This window comes from Vulpes vulpes, chromosome 9, assembly GCF_048418805.1.
Source record: "Vulpes vulpes isolate BD-2025 chromosome 9, VulVul3, whole genome shotgun sequence".
Lineage (NCBI taxonomy): Eukaryota > Metazoa > Chordata > Mammalia > Carnivora > Canidae > Vulpes > Vulpes vulpes.
This window is the reverse complement of record NC_132788.1, coordinates 109,851,482-109,858,880: the sequence shown is the minus strand read 5'-3', so window position 1 is coordinate 109,858,880 and position 7,399 is coordinate 109,851,482. Positions and strand designations below refer to the sequence as shown.

The following is a 7,399-nucleotide window of genomic DNA, read 5'->3' as shown; positions in this document are numbered from 1 at the left end:
TGTCGTCTGCAAAGAGGGAGAGTTTGACTTCTTTACCAATTTGAATGCCTTTGATTTCTTTTTGTTGTCTGGTTGCTGAGGCTAGGACTTCTAGTACTATGTGTTGAATAGCCGTGGTGACAGTTGACATCCCTGTTATGTTCCTGATCTTGTGGAAAGGCTCCCAGTGTTTTTCCATTGAATGATATTTGCTGTGGGCTTTTCATAGATGACTTTTAAGATGCTGAGGAATGTTCCCTCTATCCCTACACTCTGCAGAGTTTTGATCAGGAATAGATGCTGTATTTTGTCAAATGCTTTCTCTGCATCTATTGAGGATCATATGGTTCTTGTTTTTTCTCTTGTTGATATGATCAATCACGTTGATTGCTTTATGAGTGTTAAACCAACCTTGCATCTCAGGGATAAATCCCACTTGGTCATGGTGAATAATCCTCTTAATGTACTATTGGATCCTATTGGCTAGTATCTTGTTGAGAAATTTTGCATCCATGTTCATCAGGGATATTGTTCTATAATTGTTCTTTTTGGTGCAGTCTTTGGTTTTGGAATCAAGGTGATGCTGGCCTGTTAGAACAAATTTTGAAGTATTCCATCCCTTTTTATCCTTCAGAACAGCTTTAGTAGAATATTATTTCCTCTTTAAACATTTGATAGACTTCCCCTCGGAAGCCATCTGGCCCTGGAATTTTGCGTCTTGGCAGGTTTTTGATAACTGCTTTAATTTCCTCGCTGGTTATTGGCCTGTTCAGGTTTTCTATTTCGTTTTGTTCTAGTTTTGGTCATTTGTGATTTTTCCAGAACTGCATCCAATTCTTCTAGATTGCCTAATTTATTGGCTTATAGCTGCTCATAAAATGTTTTTTAAAATCATTTGTATTTCCTTGGTATGGTTCTGATCTCTCCTCTTTCTTTTGTGAGTTTATTACCTTGAGGTTTTTTTTTTTTTCTTTTTCATAAGGCTGGCTAAGGGTTTATCTATCTTATTAATTCTTTCAAAGAACCAACTCCTGTTTTTCTTTTTTTATCTGTTCTGCAGTTCTTCTGGTCTCTGTTTCATTGAGTTCTGCTTGAATCTTTATTATCTCCCCTCTTCTGCTTGGTGTAGGCTTTATGTGCTGTTCTTTCTCCAGTTCATTTAGGTGCAAGTTTAGCTTGTGTATTTGAGTTATTTCCAATTTTTTGAAGGAGGCTTGTATTGAGATGTATTTCCTTCTTGGGACCTCTTTGCTGTATCCCAAATTTTTTGAATGGTTGTATCTGCATTTTCATTAGTTTCCCTGAATCCATAGATTCTTCTCTAATTTCCTGGTTGACCCATTCATCTTTTAGTAGGATGCTCTTTAACCTCCATGTGTTTGAATTTCTTCCAAATTTCTTCTTATGACTGAGTTCTAGTTTCAAAGCATTGTGGTCTGAAAATATGCAGGGGGGCAATCCTATCTTTTGGTATCGGTTGAGACCTCATTTGTGACCTAGTGTGTGGTCTATTCTGGAGAAAGTTCCATGTGCACTTGGGAAGAATGTGTATTCAGTTGTGTTCAGTTAGAAAGTTCTGTAAACATCTGTGAAATCCATCTGGTCCAGTGTATAATTTAAGGCCCTTGTTTCTTTGGTGATGTCATGCTTAGAAGATCTGATATTTACTGACAAGTACTGTGTTGAAGTCTCCTACGATTAGTGTATTATTTTATTTTTTTCTTCCTCTACTTATTGAATTAAAATTTATTTGAAAAGGTAAAGTTTATATATCCTTTGAAAAAATAAGAAGTCAAAAATTTTAGAATTAAGTAATAAGTCTTCAACATTATAAAGCCATATATAACAGTAATGAAAGTAGTGGTGATGTTTACCCTGATAAAAATATCACAGAATTCAAATCACAACTTGGATTCTCAATGATTCAAGTGTCTTATCTTACACAATAAGAGTATGGTCAATTTTAAGGTAAACTTCCTCCAGATGTGCTATCCTCAAGTCCTCTAATCTTGTGGTCCATCAGCTCACACAATGGGATAGCTGGTTGCTGTGGCAATTCTACAATGGTTGTTCTGGTCTTAGGCCATTTTTATATAGCCATTCCAGCCCCATTCTGGACCCCAACTGGTCTTGATAATCCAAAACTTATTATTTGAATCTGTTCCTTCAAAGCCATAGCCAGCCACCAGAACACCATGATCTAGATCTTTGCTGCTGCAGTCTGGAACAAAATAAATGCCTGACTTGTAGCACTGGAAATGCCTGCATCAGTAGCAACAGAGATGGGCCCTAGAGTTGCCACTGCCTTCATTAGGGTCTTTTCCCATTGAGGGAGGTCCATGAAGCCAGTGTCATTAGCAGCAGAACACTCAGTCTTGTCGTTACAGGTCTCTATGTCCTTTCCAAGATATGGATAAGATTCCTCTGAATCCAGGCCTCCATTGTCTTTAACATGATGAAAGGCGTTATCCATCAGGCCACCACTGCAGCCCTCATTGCCTTGAGCCTTAGAGCAGTCCACCAGGTTCTGCTCACTCAGTGGCACAAGTTTGCCTGTTTTCCAGAACATCTGTCTTTTGAGGGCACCAGTTGCACTAAAAGTCCAACAAGAACCACACTGACCCTGATTCTGCACAGGAGTTACGTAGCCTTTCTCTCTCCAGTCCACAGATTTGGGGATCTCAGCAAAGATAGGTTCTTGGAACACTTTCCCTTTCTTGTGCTTCTGGTTTGGAAAGTCATTCATCACCTGCCTGAATTCTTCATTGGTCATGTCACCAAAGGTATTCATCGCCCTTGTGAAGCCATGTTTCCCTTGGCTATATTCTCCATTATGCAGTTCAATCATTTTCATATTCTCCCACACTGCTCTCCTCTATCCTTCTTCATTCATGCCATATAATCTGTGCATTGCCTTCCACTGGTACCATTGTGCATTTAAGCTTTGATCGAGTTTTGGAGCTGCTGAGGCTATTCACAAGCAAAGGGCAGACAAGAAGAGTGAACAATTCATGTTTCAAAAACCTGCGGCATCCACAGCTGCGCAGGTGCACCCCACGGATCGCCAAGGCCCACGAGTCTAGTGTATTATTTTCTAAGTATCTCTTTACTTTGGTTATTAATTGCTATACTTGGCATTATTAATTGATATACTTGGCATCTCCCACATTAAGAGCATACATATTCATGATTGGTAGGTCTTCTTGCTGGATTGATCCTTTAAGTATGATATAGTGTCTGTCTTCATCTCTTACTGCAGTCTTTGGGATAAACTTTAATTGGTCTGATTTGAGGATTGCTACCCCAGCTTTCCTTTGAGGAGCATCTGAATGGTAGATGGTTTTCCACTCCTTCATTTACAGGCTGGAAGTGTCCTTAGGTCTAAAATGAGTCTTTTGTAAGACAGCAAATAGATGGGACTTTCTTTTTTATCCAGTCTGATACCCTGTGTCTTTTGATGGGATCATTTAGCCCATTCACATTCAGAGTAACTATTGAAAGATATGAATTTATAGTGTTATCGTAATACCTATTCTGTCCCTGTTTTTGTGGATTATTTCCTTGAACTCCCTCTTTCTTCTACAGGATCCCCTTTAATATTTATTGTAGAGATGGTTTGGTGGTCACATAGTCTTTCAGTTTCTGCCTATTCTGGAAGCTCTTTTTCTCTCCTATTCTGAATGGAAGTCTTCTTATTTAGGACCGTGAATATATCCTGCCAGCCCTTTCTGGCCTGACCGGTCTCTGTGGAGAGGTCTGCTGTTAATCTGGTATTTCTCCCCATATAAATTAAGAATCTCTTGTCTCATGCTGCATTAAGAACTTTCTCTTAAATGTGTGGGAAATATCAGAAAGGGAGACAGAACATAAAGACTCCTAACTCTAGGAAATGAACTAGGGGTGGTGGAAGGGGAGGAGGGTGGAGGGGTGGGGGTGAATGGGTGATGGGCACTGAGGGGGGCACTTGACGGGATGAGCACTGGGTGTTATTCTGTATGTTGGTAAATTGAACACCAATAAAAATAAATTCATTATCAAAAAAAGAATTTTCTCTTAATCTTTGAAATTTGCAAGCTTTACTATTAAATGTGAGGTGTGGAATGGTTTGTATTGATTGGGGGGGGTCATCTCTAACTCTTGGATCTGAATGCTTGTTTCCCTCCCCAAATTAGGGAAGTTCTCAGCTATGGTTTGTTCAAATATACTTTGTGGTCCTATCTATCAGTCTCTTCTGGAGTCAAATTATATGTAAATTCTTCCTTATCAAGCTATCATTTATTTCCCTAACCCTTTCTTCATTGGCTCTTAATTGTTTTTCTCTTTTTTCCTCAGCTTTCTTCCTTACCATCAACTTGTCTTCTATGTCACCCATTCTCTCTTCCACCTCATTAACCCTAGCAGTTAGGAAATCCAGTTTGGATTGCATCTCATTTAGTCTCTTTTTAATTTAGGCCTGATTAGATCTCACTTCTGCAATAACAAAGTCTCTAGAGTCTTTAGGCTTTTTTCCAGAGCCACCTGTGGCTTTGTATTTGTACTTCTGAATTGACTTTTTGACATCGGATTTAAATCCAAATTCTGTAACTCTGTTACAGAGAGTACTATTACTGGTTCTTTCTTTTTTGGTGAATCCTTCTAGTTACTTTGTCCAGTGCAGAGTGGCTGTATGAGTGGGCTGAAACAAAAATATCAACCACACCCTAAGTAAAATATACCCTAGATGATTCCGAAGAGGTCAGAGACCAAAAAAAATAAAAAATAAATGAATAAAAATAATAAAAAAAAAACAGAGCAACATAAAACAAAAGGATCACTAAAGTGAAAAACAAATTTTAAAACAAATTAGTAAAAATAAAAGGTCAAAAACCACAGAGAATAAGAAAAAAAAAGGAAAATAGAAAAAAAAGTAAAAAAGAGAAAAAAGGCAGGGGGGCATCAGGGGATGGTGGTGGTGAATAAATGACAGTGGAGATAATGTAGTCTACCTGAGGGGACCTAGAGGGTAATCCTCTTGGTTTTGAGTGTATATTTTTCTGTATGTTAGAGCATGCTCTATCCTAAATTTATTTGAATTTATCCTAAATTTAAAAAATTTAGGTGGTGTTTTGGTGTTTTGAACACCAAAACATAAACAAGATAAAAGAGGGGGGTGCAGAATGGGAAGGAAGAGAGAATATAATCTCACAGAATGAATCAGCACATTATTCCACTTGTTTCTGGGTGTATGTTGACGTGTGTTAAAAGGTATTAACTTACACCATTGTAAAACAAAACGAGGCAGAAAAAGCAAGAAACAAAAACCCATAACTCATATATCTCCCAAAATTAAATTATGTTGAAGGGAATCCAGAAGTGAAAAATACATCTAATACATACAATTGTAGAAATATGAAAGTCAAAAAGGAAAAAAACTTAAAAATGAAGAGGTGGTAAAATATTATAGTTAAGGTGGGAAAAGAGAAAAAATACTGGAAATTTTTAGTCTAATATGAAAATGAGTCATAATGGAAAAGGGGGGAAAAGGGGGCCCTCTAGTTCTAGATTCTATTTTCCCTTGATTTTCCCTCAGTCATGGAGATTTCAGTGCTGCTTGGTCAATAAACTTGCTCTTCCCCAGTTCTTCCAGCTGGTCTTCTGGGGGAGGGGCCTGCGGTGCTGATTCTCAGGTGTCTGTGCCTGGGGGAGATGCCCCATCCCCTGCCAGGTGCCGTGCTCAGTGAGAGCTGTGCTCCCCTTAGTGCCCCTCCCAACTTTATTTTTATTTATTTATTTAGCCTTTCTATCTTTTAGAAAGCCAAAACTTTTTTCTCTGTAGCATACCAGCTATTCTCTCTTTGAATCTCAGGTCGAATAAGTAGGTGTTCAGGATGTTTTGAAATTCATCTAGGTAAGTTTGTCAGGCCAGGTGAGTTGAGGGCCCCAACTCTTCCACCATCTTGCTCTTCCCTCCTCTCTCACAGGTACTTAAACATGGATTAAATTGAAGAATTTTTGGAATTTTCAGAGTGGCAGTGCAAAGACTATTTGGATTAATTAGAAGATAGTTAATCAAAAAATAGCATAGACAAGTTCCTTTTCAAATGAGGAAGGAAAGCTAATGTAAACCTAGAGGACTAACATGGTTATCCTTCACAGCATAATAATAATAATAAGCCCAGTCCACCTAGAAGAGGTATAAGGACTTACCCTGCCTTTATTGCAACTTTTTATAGCTTCAAGTTCAATGTAGGAGATAAGACATATTATACTACAGTAAATCTTGTCAAATATCTCAAAAATGGAAACAAAAAAGAAAAGAAAAGAAGTTTTGTGGATATGGAAAGAAATGTTAAGTTCTCCTACCATTTTGGTATTTTTTATAACATATGTGTCCAAAGCAATAGCTTTATGTGACATATTGGATACCTTTAATGAAACATAATATTTATAGAATCATTTATTTGAGGAACTTTCTGAGTTTTTTCAGGATGATAATTTAGCACAATGTGGTACAAACATGCTCAGAAACTTTACACAAGTAGATCTTTTGCAAAAGCATACGGTAAACTTTAGTGATTTATTTGATAATTATTGAGTAGTATCCCATGTGATTTTCATAAATTTTTTTAACAATAACATGTTTTTTTTTAATTTCACTACAAAGATATTTTAAATAGTTTGCTTAACGTGAGGTGTTTGGGTATTTACCCCATAGATCATTAACCCAGGAACTTTGCCAAGTGTGTATTTATAATTTTTCCTGAGTACTCAACCTGGCACTAAATATTTCCTTATGGCATATCATAATGGAAAACAATGACATGTAACATTAAATAAGTTAGGGATATGTTTCAGATAGCATTTCTGATAGCCAAATATAACTATCTCTTTAAAAAAGTGAAACTATGACTGAAAATATGATGAAAACATATATCTGGATGATTTTTGGAAGAGTTCCTTAACAGCTTTTGGAAACTTAAATAAGAGACTTAAACTTAGGTTTTTAATTGGTAACCTCTAGTTTTCTGAGAAGCAAATTGTAATGAATATGTCATTTGTCATATTGTAAGTTGCTTTTTTAATTATAAAGCTGACTTTGACATTTTAATTCTATTTTACACCTTTGAAATATTTACTGATTCCATACAACTGACTGTACCCCATTTCTCTGTATCTCTTTTAACAAGTATATAAATCAGAAATATACTGTAACAAAGGCTTGACTCATGGAATATGTGAAAAAGACCAGTGTCTTGCACTTGTATAGACACTTCTCACAAATTATTGCAGATTTTTCTAAATGTTCTGCTTATACAGTTTCCTTATTCAATATCTGTCATGTTTATTGAATTTGATGTCTTGAAATTGCATCAGAATAAGCTTTTGGAGGGTAAGAAAGGGTTGGAAGTGTTCACTTCATTTTGGTCTCATCTTGTGAGGA

The 7,399-nt window shown here is 36.8% G+C and overlaps 1 pseudogene; it reads right to left on the bottom strand.

Annotated features, from left to right (window-relative positions):
* Nucleotides 1–2,003: 2,003 nt before the first annotated feature.
* LOC140593781 (procathepsin L pseudogene) lies at nt 2,004–2,992 on the bottom strand (annotated as a pseudogene).
* Between the last annotated feature and the right edge of the window lie 4,407 nt (nt 2,993–7,399).